A 15150-nucleotide genomic window follows, 5' to 3' on the forward strand; every position below is an offset into this window, starting at 1 on the left:
ATCTATGTCTCTTCACAAGGACATGATAATTGAAATAGTAAAGATTAAAGACAAAGAGAAAATCTTTTTTTAATATATTTTATTGATTTTTTACAGAGAGGAAGGGAGAGGGATAGAGAGTTAGAAACATCGATGGGAGGGAAACATTGATCAGCTGCCTCTTGCACACCTCATATTGGGGATGTGCCCACAACCAAAGTACATGCCCTTGACTGGAATCAAACCTGGGACCCTTCAGTCCACAGGCCGACGCTCTATCCACTGAGCCAAACGGGTCAGGGCAAAAGAGAAAATCTTAAATGTAAAAAGAGAAAGGCAGTTGTTTACTTAAAATGTATCCCCTATAAGACTGTCAGCTGATTTCTCAACAGGAACTTTTCAGGCAAGAAAGTATTGGCAGGAACTTTTAAAAGTGATAAAAAGCAAAAATCTACAACAATTACTTTACATAGCAAGGTTATCATTGAAAATCTAAGGAGAAATAAATAACTCCCCAGAGAAGAAAAAAACTTCAAGAGTTCATTGCCAACCAAGTATTAAAAGACATGTTGAAGAGAATTCTTTAGGATGAAGAAAAAAAAGAACATAAATATGAATAATAAAATTGCAATAACTATGTACCTATCAATAATCACTTTAAATGTAAAAGGTTTAAATGTTCCATTCAAAATACATAGTATAGCTGAACTGATGAGAATATAAAACCCAGTTCAGATTGAAAGACAAATAGACTGAGAGTAAATGATAGAAAAATATATTTCATGCAAATGTAAACAAAAAAAGCTGGGGTAGCAATATTTATATCAGACAAAATAGACTTCAAAAAATGTTTTAATAAGAGACAAAGAAGGATATTACATAATGATAAAGGGGTCAATCCAAAAAGAAAATATAACCTTTGTGATTATTTATGCACCCAACATAAGTGCACCTAAATATATAAAGCAAATCTAAATGAATATAAAGTGAGACATTAGCAGTATTACAGTTACAGTGGGGACTTTAACACCCAATATAACCCTTATGAATATTTATGCACCCAACATAAGTGCACCTAAATATATAAAGCAAATCTAAATGAACATAAAGTGAGACATTAACAGTATTACAGTTACAGTGGGGACTTTAACACCCAATTAACATCAATATATAGGTTTTCCAGACAGAAAGACAACAAGGAAACAATGGCCTTAAATGATACTTTAAACCAGGTGGATTTAATTAATATTTTTAGAAGCTATCACTCTAAAGCAACAGAATATACATTATTTTCAATTACACATAGAACATTTTCTAGGAAGGACCATATGTTAGTCCCCAAAACAAGCTCTCTCTCTCTCTCTCTCTCCATATATATATATATATTAGAGGCCCAGTGCACGGATTTGTGCACCACTGGGATCCCTTGGCCTGGCCTGGGCCCTCTTGCAATCCGGGACCCCTCTGGGGATGTTGGAGGCCTGGTGCACAGATTCAGCCTGATCCCCACAGGCTAGGCTGAGGGACCCCACTGGTGCACAAATCTGTGCACTGGGCCAGTTTCAGCCCGATCCCCGCAGTCCAGGCCGAGGGACCCCACCAGTGCACGAATCTGTGCACCGGGCCTCTAGTGTGCATATAAGATCTTTGGTTAATCTCTTCCCACCCTCCCCCATACCCCATTCCCTCTGAGATTCATCAGTCTGTTCCATGTTTCCATGCCTGTGTGTTGAGCATCTTCCCCCTGGTGGTCAGTGCATGTCATAGCTACCAGTCAAATAGTGGAACGGTTGAACGGTGGAACAGTTGAATGGTCACTTAGGCTTATATATATATATGTGTATATATATATATATATATATATATATATATATATATATATATAATATTTGCTCTCCTTTACTTGTTAGTTACCAAATCTTATTTTTGACTGGACTCAGACTTAGATGTAGAAGCTCTCAGAGAGGACAGTCTATGTCTCTTCACAATCTGTTCCTGGCATTTTTCTTTGGCCTCCTTCATTCTCTTAGCCAAAATGAATATAAAGTGAGACATTAGCATATTCTACTGCCTCTTCTTTGTTTTTCTTAGTATGGTCTTTCTTCAGAGCAATACGCCTGTGTTTGTGTTGCAGGACATGGGGAGTAGCAAGATGCTGAATCTTGGGTACTTTAGTCCTAGGTTTCCTACCTTCTTTGTTTAGAGGCTTTCTCACAATATATTTGCAGACATCATCTTTAGATAAATTGAAACGTTTGTAGATTCTGCTAGCTCTTTTGGACCCCAGGCAATGAGGCATAGTGGTGTCAGTGAGACTAGGAATATCTTTCTCCCCATTTTTTTACAATGGCCACATTGAGAACACTGAGATTGGCATTCACAATGCAACCCTGAACAGATTTCCGTTTTCTCTCTCCAGTTCTCCTTGGTCTGTAACAGCAGTGCCCCTTACTCAGCAGCAGGCAGATTCGGCCATGGGTCAAGACTCCCTGCTTCATAGGGAAACCTTGTTTGTTGTTCCCACCACTGATTCGAACCACATAACTCTTCCATTCTTCACCCAGAGCATCAGCAGCAACTTCTGTGGCCATACGTTTCTCATAAAAGGTACGAAGTTTGCATTCATCATCCACTTCAATGAGTTTCTGGCAGCCACTGGCTGGGAAAGAGATGTTGAGCTTCATCCTGAAGCAGCCAACAGCCTCCAAGGCGCCATGAAAAAGAGCAAGGTCTCAATAAATTTAAGAAGATTGAAATCATATCAAGCATCTTTTCTGACCACAATGGTATGAAACTAGATATCAATTACAAGAAAAAAATGTAAAACACACAAGCACATGGAGGCTAAATAACATGCTACTAAACAACAAATGGGTTAACAATGAGATCAAGGAAGAAATCAAAAAATACCTTGAGACAAATAAAAATGTAAAGACAACAACCCAAATTCTATGGGGCATAGTGAAATCAGTCCTAAAGGAAATTCATTGCAGTACAGGCCTATCTCAAGAAACAAGAAATATCTCAAACAACATAAACTTACACCTAATGGAACTAGAAAAAGTACAACAAATGAACCTCAAAGTGAATAGAAGAAAGTAAATAATAAAGGTCAGAGTGGAAACAAATAGTAAAAAAAAAAAAAAAGATCAATTAAACCATGAAATAGTCCTAAAAAAGATTGATAAACGTTTAATCAGATTCATCAAGAAAAAATTTCGGATCCAAATAGATAAAACAAAAATGAATGAGGAGAAGTGACAACTGACACCACAGAAATACAAAGGATTATAAGAAAATACTATAAAAATTATATACCAACAAATTGCACAATCTGGAAGAAATGGATAAATTCCTAGAAACATATAATCTTCTAAAACTGAATCAAGAAAAAACAGAAAGTATAAGCAGACCAATTAAGCAAATTTGATGCATTAATCAAAAAACTTTCAGAAAACAAAGTTCTGAAACTAATAGCTTCATTGTGGAATTTTACCAAACATTCAAAGAAGAACTAAGACATATTTCTTCTCTATCTATTCCAAAAAATTCAAAGGAAAGATATTAAGCTTATTTACAATGGCTAACATCCTGATTTCACAACCAGATAAAAGCATTACAAAGAAAGAAAATTATAGGCCACTATATCTGATGAACATAGATGCAAAAATCCTCAACAAAATATTAGCAAACTGAATTCAGCAATACTTTATTTGTTTTTGCAATTATAGTTGAGATACAATATTGTTTTGTATTAGTTTCAGATGTATACCATAGTGATTAGATAATCATATACTTTACATAGTGCTCACCTTAATATTTTTAGTACCAAACTGACATCAAACATAGTTATAACATTATTAACTATATTTCCTGTGCTTCTATAACTTGGCTGTAGTAAATAATACTGCAATGAACATAGGGGTGCATCTATTCTTTTCAAATAGTCATTTGATTTTCCTCAGATATATACCCAGAAATGGAATTGCTGAATCAAAAGACAGTTCCATTTTTAATTTTTTTTAGAAACCTCCATACTGTTTTCCATAGTGGGTACACCAATCTGCAGTCCCAACAACAGTGCATTAGGGTTTCCTTGTTGTTTGTTCACTGTTTGTTAATAATCATTGTCAGGTGTGAGGAAATATCTCACCGTGGTTTTAATTTACATCTCTCTCATGATTAGTGAACTTGAGCATGCTTTCATATTTCTAATAGTTATTTGTATGTCCTCTTTAGAGAAGTGTCTATTCAGACCCTTTGCCCATTTTTTAATTGTATTTTTTTATGTTGAGTTGTATGAGATTTCACAAATTTTGGGTATTAGCCCCTTTAAATATATATCATTGGCCATTACATTCTCCCATTCAGTGGGTTGTCCTTTCATTTTATTAATGTTTCTTTTGCTTTGCAATAATATTTTAGTTTGATATAGTCTCATTTGCATATTTTTGTTTGTTTCCATTTTCTGAGGAGATATATCAGAGAAAATATTGCTAAGATAAATGTTAGAGATTTTACTGTCTGTTTTCTTCTAAGAGTGTTATGGTTTCAAGTCTTACATTTACATCTTTAATTCATTTTGAGTTTATTATTGTATATGGTATAAGTTGGAGGTCTAGTTTCATTTTTTTTTTTTGCATGTGTCTGCCTAATTTTTCAACAGCATTTACTGAAGAGCCTGTCTTGACTCCATTGTATGTTCTTGCCCCCTTTGTCAAATGTTAATTGGCATAAAGACGTGGGTTCATTTCAGGGCTCTCTATTCTGTTCCATTGATCTATATGTCTTGTCTTTATGCCAGTACCATGCTATTTTGATTATTATGGCCTTACAGTATACTGTAGTTTGATGTCAGGTAGTGAGTTTCATCCAACTTTGTTCTTCTTTCTCAAGATTGCTGTGTTTATTTGGGGACTTTTGTGGTTCCATATACATTGTTGGATTATTTGTTCTAGTTCTGTAAATATGCCCTTGGTATTTTGACAAGGATTGCGTTGAATTTATATATTGCTTTGGATAGTGTGGACATTTTTAGTGTGCACATTTTAATAACGGCAATACATTCTATCCATGAACATGAAATATGCTTCCATATATTTGTATCTTTTTCAATTTCTTTCTTCAGTGTCTTACAATTTTCTGAGTATGGGTCTTTTACCTCTTTGGTTAATTTCATCCTGGGTATTTTTTTTTTTTTTTATGGAATTTAAATGGCATTGATCTCTTAGTTTCCCTTTCTGATAGTTTATTGCTGGTGTATAAAAATGCACCAATAATACCAATATCTGTATATATATATATATATATATATATATATATATATATATACACACACACACACACACACACACACACACACACACACAAACACACACACACTAGAGGCCTGGTGCACGAATTCATGCACTGGTGGTGGGCATAGCTGGTTAGCCAAGTGGCTGTGGAGCCTCCCTCTGAGCGGCTGCGGAAGCAACCACTTGTCCCAGTCAGCTGAGTGGCGCTCCCACTGTGGGAGCGCACTGACCACCAGGGGACAGCTCCTGCATTGAGCATCTGCCCCCTGATGGTCACTGTGCATCATAGCGACTGGTCGACTGGTCGTTCCAGTCATTCTGCCGTTCGGTCGCTGGGCTTTTATATATATATGAAATATATATATATTTAATTTTTTATTATTGATTTGAGAGAGAGAGAGAGACTTATTTGTTGTGCCACTTATTTATGTTCCATTTTTTGGTTGATTCTTCTGTGTGCCCTGACCAGGGATTGAAACAGTAACCTTAGGGTATCAAGGTGATGATCCAACCAACTGAGCCATCTGGTCTGGGCCTATTTACTTTGCATCATGTTACTTTACTGAATTTGTTTATCAGTTTGAGTAGTGTTTTGGTGGAATCTTTAGTGTTCTCTACATATACATTATTATGACATCTGCAAATAATGACAATAAGAAATTGTTCTTTCTTTCCAATTTGGATGCTTTTTATTTCTTTTATTTGCCTGTGGCTAGGAATTCCTATGCTATCCTATATAATAAAGAGGTAATATGAAAATTGACCCTCACACCGTCACAAGATGGCTGCGCCCACAGTGGAGGCAGGGTTCTGTAGCACAAGATGGCTTCACCCACAGTGGAGGCGGGGTTACCATAACTAGCTGTAATGAGCAATCAGCAGGGACCTGAGGCTGCATGGTGCCGGGCTGCGGCTGGGTACCTGAGGCTGTATCCCCTGCCCAGGAGGGCTTGACTGGGGACCTCAGGCCATGACCCCTGCCTGGCGGGGCTTGATGGGGGACCTCAGGCCAAGCCTCCCACCCCGGTGCCAAGCCAGGGGACTTTAGGCTACGCCCTCTGCCACAGCACTGGGCCAGGGTACCTCAGGCCATGCCCCCTGCCCCTGCACTGGGCCAGGGGACCTGAAGGTGCTCTGGGATACTTGAGGCTGCACCCCTCGCCTGGCAGGGCTTGACAGGGGACCTGAGGTTGTGCCCCTCACCCAGCAGGGCTTGAGGGGGGACATGAGGCTGTGTCCCCCGGCTGGCTCCCGGCTGGGGGACCTGAGGCTGTGTCTCCTGTCTGGTGTTGGGCCAGGGGACCTGAGGTTGTGACCCTCTCCCAGCGGGGCTTGATGGGAGTGGTGCCAGCTGGGTCTGAATCTCGCCCAATGGGGGTGGGGCCAGTTGGGTCTGGGTCTCATGTGATTTCAAAGCACACGTGGGTGGTTGGGGACTTGACTCTGGGTACCACAGCGCACCCCAGACTCTGATAGGAGAAAAATTTTCATATACATTTTCCTAATTTTCTTTCATCTCTGACACTTCTATTATAGAGAAAGGGCAAATAGCAATATTAAAATATTTCCTCTAATTAATTCCCTTTTAAATGCATAAATTTTGTGCACTGGGCCACTAGTGTTGAATAAGAATGGTTGAAATGCTCATTCCTGTTCTGTTCCTGATCTTGAGGGAAATGCTTTAATTTTCCCCCATTGAGTATGATGTTAGCTGTGGATTTGTCATATATGGCTTTTATTATGTTGAGGTATGTTGTCTCTATTTCCACTTTGAATTAAGCAATACTTTAAAAATATCATACAGCATGATCAAATGAGGTTTATTTTGGGGATGCAAGGTTTGTTTGATATTCACAAATCAGTAAACGTGATACACCACATAAACAAAATAAAAAATAAAAAGTATGCAATAATATTAATAGAGAAAAGGCATTTGACAAAATCCAGCACCCAATTATAATACAAACTGTAAGCAAAATGAGAACAGAGGTAATATATATCACTATCATACTCAACAGGAAGGATGTGGAATAAAGGGAACCCTTGTATACTGTTGTTGGGAATACATATTGGTGTACCCACTACTGAAAACAGTATGGAGGTTTAAAAAAATAATGGAACTGCCTTTTGACCCAGCAATTCCACTTCTGTGTATGTATTTAAAAAGACCCAAAACTCTAATTAAAAATTAAATAATTCAAAATTAAATATATTTATTGCAGCCTTATTTACAATCACCAAGCTATGGAAGTGCACATCAAAAGACAAATGGGAAAAAAGCTGTGGTACATATATATATACATCAGAATATTATGTGGCCATAAAAAATGAAATGGTACCATTTGCAACAGTATGCAAGGACCTAGAGTGTATTATGCTAAATGAAATAAGCTAGATTAGGAAAGACAAATACTATATGATTTCACTTAAATGTGAATCCAAAGAACAAAATAAATGAAGACACAAAACATAAATGGACTCAGATACAGAAAACACACTGTTAGCAGGACAATGGCCAAGAAAGGGAGTTGGAAGTTGCTGGAGAATGTGTTTTAACCGATATTATTTTAAATTAGCATTCAGCCTCTGAAACTTAAAATAATTTCATAACACACCTCATCTTCACTAGGCCCATTTGTTCAGGCTATACTAATTCACTTTAACTTGATTTCTGAAGGACAGTAGCTCTGGCACTACACCATACCCCCAGAGTTGGTTGTGATTTTTAGAGTTCTTTGCAAAAACATGTGACTCCAGATTATTTGAACATATAAAAATTGCATTGGCAACAAAGTATTTTGTATTAGCTGGATTTCTATTTTTCTAACTAAAACAAGAATGAATTTGATAACTGACAAGAGATAGAGAACAGTAATTGCCTTGTAGTCTCTTTTTATCTTGGTTTTGAATGTTTTGTGTGTTTTTTTAACAAAGGCCATTAAACTTCTGAAATAGTTTGCCAATGTTATGACTAGTACCCAGCATGGACGATATGTTCATTTAGGCTTTCATTTGGATTTTCTTTCAATTGAATAATATTTTATGTTATTAATGTAAATGCAAGAATATTAATCTGCCTAGTCCTTTTTTTCATTTTCCCTTTTGCATTTAATGTCAAGTTGCAGGGAGTGGCATTGAATGTTATTATTGGAAATCTATGATACACAACAATTTGAGCTAGGGATTCTGGAGAGGAGAAGGATGTGCTCATGTAGTTATAATCTAATAAGTGGAGAAAGAGAGTTGAGGATTAAGATCTACTCCCATAAATCACCAAAGGATGTTACTGTAACTGCTGATACAAAATCCCTGAAAATAACTTGTCCTTAGACCTTGGTGAATTATATATCTTAAGTAATTATGCAATTCTAAGTCAAAGTTGGTCATTTTAGCCTCCAAAGTATTTTGTTACTTTGGGACAATTTGTATTCTCCCACAAGGATGCTGGAGATGAATTGGATAAATTAAAAGACCTGATTTTAAACACAATGATACATTTAGTCAAGAAATAATTATTAGTTGTTTATCTACCAAACTTTGTACTAAGAACTAGGGAATCATTAGCAAATAATTCAGGCATAGTCCCTGTCCTCATGAGCTTAAGTTTTACCAAAGAAGATGTGTAGCAAATAACTAATCCTATCTAATAATAGAGTAACATGTAAATTACCATCACTCTGCTACGCCCACGATTGGGCGGCGGGAGGCTGGGGGGCGGGACTCGGGGTGGCCTATCCGGCCATTGAGAGGCACGGATCCGCTGCCACTGAGGAGGGCTACCCTGCTGTTGAGAGGCGCAGGGGGCAGGACTCCCGCCCCCTGTGCCTCTCAATGGCCAGATCCGAGGCCGCTGACGGGGCCTGCCGCGGACACCCAGCTGCGCCTCTCAATGGCAGGGTAGCCAGGTGTCCTTGGCAGACCCCCTCAGCGGCCATTGAGAGGCGCAGGGGGCGGGAGTCCAGCCCCCTGCGCCTCTCAACAGCAGGGTAGCCCCCCTCAGCGGCTGCAGATCATCAAAAGTGGGGGAGCTGGGTGCCTGTCTGCTCCGGCACCAGGCCTTTCAGAAGCCTCCGCTGAGCCGGAGGCTTCTGAAAGGCCTGGTGCACCAGCGGACAGGCACCCAGCTCCACCGCAAAAAGCAAAAGCATGTAGGGGACCCTACATGTGCATGATTCAATCATGCACTGGGCCTCTAGTTTAAAATAAAATTAGTTTTTAATAAGTGCTGTAAAGGAAGCAAACAGGATGCTGTTATAGAAAATAATGGCTAGGGTTATTTTCTATGAGTTGGTTTTGAGAGGCCTCACTTTAGTGAAATATAAGCTAAGACCCAAAAGAAGAGGGGTCAGATATGCTATGTGAAGCACTTGCAGAAGGAGAAAAAGGAATCAGCAATATCAAACACACTAAGCAGGAATGAGTCTGATGTGTTCAAGGAAATGAAGGCTAGAACATTGGGAGCAAAAGGTGGAGTAATGTGAAAAGAAACAGGAGCCACACCAAGCAAAGCTTTGTAGGCCACAGACAGGAACATGTTTTTTATTCTAATTACAATGGAAAAAACAAATGTAGGGAGGGAAGTAGCTGGGTCTTATTTACATTTAAATAATAAAAACTATTATTTAGATAATGTATCAGAGAAGGTCAAGAGTAGAAGCATATAAACAGGGAAACCATATAAGAGACTAGTAGGATAGTCCAGGTTAGAGATGACAGTGGCCCGGAATATATTGGTGGTAATAAAGATGAAAACTAGTGGGCAGAGTTAAGATACATATATCAGAGGTAAAACCCACAAAAATTGATAATGGATTAGTTATGGTCAGCAGAGTGAAGGAACCAAAGGAATCAAGGAAGCCTTCTAGGTTTCTGTCTCAATAAACACTGTGGATTGTATTACCATTTACTGTAATGAGAAAGAAGGGCAGGGGTAGGGAAAAATAAAGTACCTTTCTGGACAAATTTGAAATGCCTATGAGTCATTTAACTAGATAGGCTAAGCAGGCAATTGGACATGCAAATTATGCTCAGTTAAGTTAGGGCTGGATCAACAGATTTAGAGCATATAGATATTTCAAATTTAGGGAATGGATGAGATCCCCACAGAGGGGAGCCAGCCATGAACTTGAGTTGGATTCTTAACAGTCAAAACCATTGATTGATTTTGTCAAGTAAGAAAACAATATTAATAAAAATGAAAAAAAAAAAAGAAAACTGAAGGTTCACTTAACCAGTTTCATCAATTCAACACAAATAATCAGTTCCCTTTGTTTAAAAATGTTACAAATTAACATTTTTCCTTATTAGGCTGAATCAATCAGTGGTTTTGATATCATACAGTCACATGAACATATAGTGTTTGCTACTTTTTGAGCTGAGACCTACCTTAGAACCTAGGCTTCAGTAAGTGGGTAGATCAAGTATGAGTTAAAAAGGGAGTTTACTTTCTCTTTAACTTAACTTACTATCTCTGCAACTATGATTGTAATCAATGAAGTCTCACATGATTTAAACCTGGATACTTATGGGGCCTCATGATAACTAAGATATGCTCATGTCCTTCCTACAAAAGTTCCCAGATTTACACTGCCAAGAATGGAAGTCACGTGTTTCCAGGGGAAGGTCAACATCTTTGGCATTTCCTGCCTGCTATGGTTTGACAGATATTCACTTTTGTTTTTTGTTTTAAAAAATGTTTTTAAAAAAGATGTCTTGAAATAGCTGGCTTACCTCTCAGTAAGGTGGCAAGATAAGTTTTGAATGCTGCTTTATTTTTATTTATTCATTCTTTTAATCACTACATTTTTTTCTCATGCTGTAGGTGTTTATAACTCATATTACTTTGTCTATCACAATGAGCTTTCACCTAAGTTATCTCAGCATAGTATAATGGGAAAATCAATAGATTTGGAGACAGCAGACCTGGTCCCCTATGCCGTACTAATATCTCCATTATACAGATGAGGAAACTGAAGGACAAAGAAATAATGTTTTCTAGTTACACTTTGGTATAAGTTGCAGAGGCTGTATTTTAAGAAAGGCAGTTTGACTTTGGAGTCCACAGTATTTATAGCTATGCTCTACTGCCTCCAATTGGATGCTATGATTATTTTTGTTAGACCCTGAAATAGGTAATTCTTGCCCCAGGTTACATAACATCTCAGAAGACAAAATAATGCCTTAATCCTATACTCGGAGAATTTATGATCCTTGGTCTCATTTCACCATATGAATTTGCTTCTCATGGACATGGAAACACATATATGTAAATTATGATTTTTAAACTTTTAGAATAAAAAAAGAGGTTACATTAAATAATATAACCCATAGAATGTAACAAAAGAGACTTAGGTCCTTATAGCTGAACAATCTGGCCTATTTAATTGCTCTAGTAAAATTGCCTGAGACCAAAACCATCAGATTTAATTGCTAAATCAACAGCACTAATGAAGGTCAGGTTGCCATAATGAGGCCAGAAACATAGATATCAAAGTGATAATGGAATGTGGTGGAAAGGCAAACAGGAAATAAGATCTGGATATAAACTTCCAGTTGGGAATAGAACTCTTCAGCGCTTCAGATATCTGAGTTTATCTTAGTCCTCCATCACCTCTCCTTAAGAAAGTAGGTATAGTTCTTCCTGAATTCCTAACAAAGCAAGAAAGACAACTGAATAACTATCCTTATCTTTACCTCAACACCCTTTACACCAGGCATCCTCAAACTACGGCCCGCGGGCCACATGCGGGCAGGTGTTTTTGCTGTTTTGTTTTTTTACTTCAAAATAAGATATGTGCAGTGTGCATAGGAATTTGTTCATAGTTTTTTTTAAAAACTATATTCCGGCCCTCCAACGGTCTGAGGGACAGTGAACTGGCCCCTGTTTAAAAAGTTTGAGGACCCCTGCTTTACACAGACACAGATTCATACACTGAAAATTTGCTCTGAAAAATATTACAACCACTTAAACAGAACTTTCTAAGAATATCAGTGGTTATTTTCAAACTTGTGATTTGAGTAGTTTTACAGCCTATTAGACATTTCCTAATTAATCTAAACATTTTTCTACCTTGCTTTATTCATCATGCTAAAATGTTAGCTTTTGATAAAGTCTACTCAGAAAAGTAAATGCTATACAGGCCAAAAGAAAGACATTGAACAAAAAAAGCAAAAAAAATAATAAAATTTCCATAAGACTCATATCATTTGATGCTCATAGGTCAGTAAGGACTGACTAAATTTTTAAATTCTTTATCCAGCTGCTAACTAACTTGTGTAATAAGAAAGCATTTTAGAGTCTAAAAATATTGACCTCTGCCTTAGCCATGGCAATATTACCATTTATTTTTGCAGTTCATTGTGCTATTCTTTCTTTTTGTTCATTATAAACTGAATCATAATGCTAATATTGACACCAGACACAATGGGTCTGAAGTCACCTGTCAATACTTGAGCCAAATTAAGCAGAGACAAAATTGAATCATATATGAGCATTTATTGCAATAATGCCAGCAGTATGGGGAGAGCAGTCAGTCACCATGGAAATTCTTCTCTGACTCCCCTCACCTATTGGCTGATTATATAGACATTAAGAAGAAGATAGCAACGTGCAGCTGAGAGCTGCAAATGTATCATGAAAAGGGGAAGGGAGGGTCTGTATTCCGGCCTTCAGGAGCTCAAAGTCTGATAACAAGGTGGCTAATCTTCTATGATGTTACAAACAGCTCATTCCCTTCCTGAGACCAGAGAATGGTCAGCTTTCCTAAGGAAAACTCCCAGAGGGAGTCAGGGTCAAGCACAGCACCAAATCAAAGCATGTCTTGTCCTTGGTCTGTTCTCAAAGTGTATTTCTTTTCTGAGTAAGGGACTCATCAAGGCATCTTACCTTTTTACCACCTTTTTGTATCCTCTAGTTTCCCAGGGTATGTAAGAAAACTTCTAATTTAAAATTAGTAGCCCAATGCAAGAAATCATGCACATTGAAGGAAAATTAATTAGAAGAAATATTTTAATATTGCTATTCGCCCTTTCTCCATAATAGAAGTGTCAACCAAATTCACAATTGACAATGACAGATCGAAACACATGCATGTGATTGGCACCAGCAAGAGCTTTATATATATAGAAAAAACTTGTTTAATTAGACCTGCTTTCTGATTTAAGTAAACTTTTTCCAACCCTTGAAGCATCCCAACTTCTCTTTCAGGTAATTGTCAGCAACACAGCAGTAAACATCAACACGAAGCAGATTACTATTGTAGATCATACAGGGAGAACAAAGGGTAAAATATTTAACTGCAGCAGTGTTTGACTATATTCTGCGCAGTGAGAAAACCTGAAGTCATTTTCAAGGTCCACCATTTCTTACTTGTTTTCAGTTGGGTCAAGTTTCTAGGCTTTCTAAATCTCCATTATCCCGCTAATGAAAAGAAAATAGGATTCTACTGTGTCTTCTATCTACCTACTCCAGGATTTCTGTGAGGATCAAATGAGATGAGGCACAGGAAAACACTTCACAGACATTTGGTTAAAGTGTAAAATGTTTCCATCTGGCTTTATAGCAAGTTGTGTTCCTGTGCTGAAGAAACTCTAAGGAGGGTAGTTGTTAGGGAAAGGAAGCAAGACATGGCTATGTGATGTCATTACCCAGTGCCCACAGCCACTGTTTTCGGGCTGGGCTGGGCTGTGGGCCACATTTTGCGCCATGGGGTCTCAGCAGCATTGGCTGCAATTTGGTCAGGTATCACTCTGGGGTGGTGGCAGGGCCTGTGGCCCACTTGGTGTTGCTGTGTGGGCACCAGGTCCACAGTGCCATTTCTCTGTAAATGGCCAGTGTACATCATGGCAGCTCCTGCATTGAACATCTGCCCCCCTGATGGTCAGTGTGCGTCATAGCGACCAGTCAGATAGACAGTACATTAGCCATATATATATATATATATATATATATATATATATATGGATTAGTAAGATGAATAATTATTAAACAACTGTGGCTCTATTCTTATTACATGCCCTTCCCCACTATCGATATTATTTCAAAAACACTAAACCCTAACCTTATAGTAAAATATAATTTTCCCAATTCCCCTCTCTCTACACCTATGAGTGTGTGTGTGTTTTCAGTGCCTAAATAGCGGTTTCCATTTGAATGCCAACTTTTAAGTATTTACAAATATTTATGAAAATAAATTGTTTTTCTATGTTGTGGAGAGTCATTGTCCTGAAAAAGAGTATAGTTTTGCTTGTGAATAGGATTTTTGAAGGAGTGAAAGTTGGTGCCCAAATTCTACCTACACTATTTAGGTATTGATATTCTGTCAGGAAATAAAGAAAATAACCTTCTTGCCTGGCCAGCGTGTCTCAATGGTTAAGCACTGACCTATGAACCAGGAGGGCAGGGTTCGATTCCTGGTCAGGGCATAGGTCTGGGTTGCCCAGGTTGTGGGCTTGATCTCTGGTAAAGGGCATGCATAAGGCAGCCAATCAAACATCTCATCATTGATATTTCTATCTCTCTCTCCCTCTTCCCTCTTCTATGAAATCATAAAAAATATATTTTTAAAAAAGAAAATAAGCTTTCAGACTTCCATTTGTCTGAAACAGGAAAGGCAAAATTTGATAATAAGGATAAAAACTAACCTACCCAAAATAAAACATTGAAGATATATGGCAATCCTATGCTTCTTTTCTGCTTTCTTCAAGAATGTGTGCAAATGGAGCTGTCTGATGTGTCATTGTGACTTGGTGAATGCCTACAGGCCAAATACATAACAGAGAGTACATGTTTCACAGAATTTTGTATATAATATAAAAAACAGTTTATTTATGAATTCCATTAAATGTGATTGCACTGTGTAAAACTACAAGTGAA

At 37.9% G+C, this 15150-nt stretch overlaps 1 pseudogene across 1 annotated transcript; it reads right to left on the reverse strand.

The window, feature by feature from the left end:
- Nucleotides 1-1899: 1899 nt before the first annotated feature.
- LOC307095724 (small ribosomal subunit protein eS6-like) lies at nt 1900-2679 on the reverse strand (annotated as a pseudogene). The gene has a single exon. The product of its transcript is annotated as a small ribosomal subunit protein eS6-like (transcript).
- Nucleotides 2680-15150: the final 12471 nt, after the last annotated feature.

Source organism: Cnephaeus nilssonii (genome assembly GCF_951640355.1).
Source record: "Cnephaeus nilssonii genome assembly, chromosome: X".
Lineage (NCBI taxonomy): Eukaryota > Metazoa > Chordata > Mammalia > Chiroptera > Vespertilionidae > Cnephaeus > Cnephaeus nilssonii.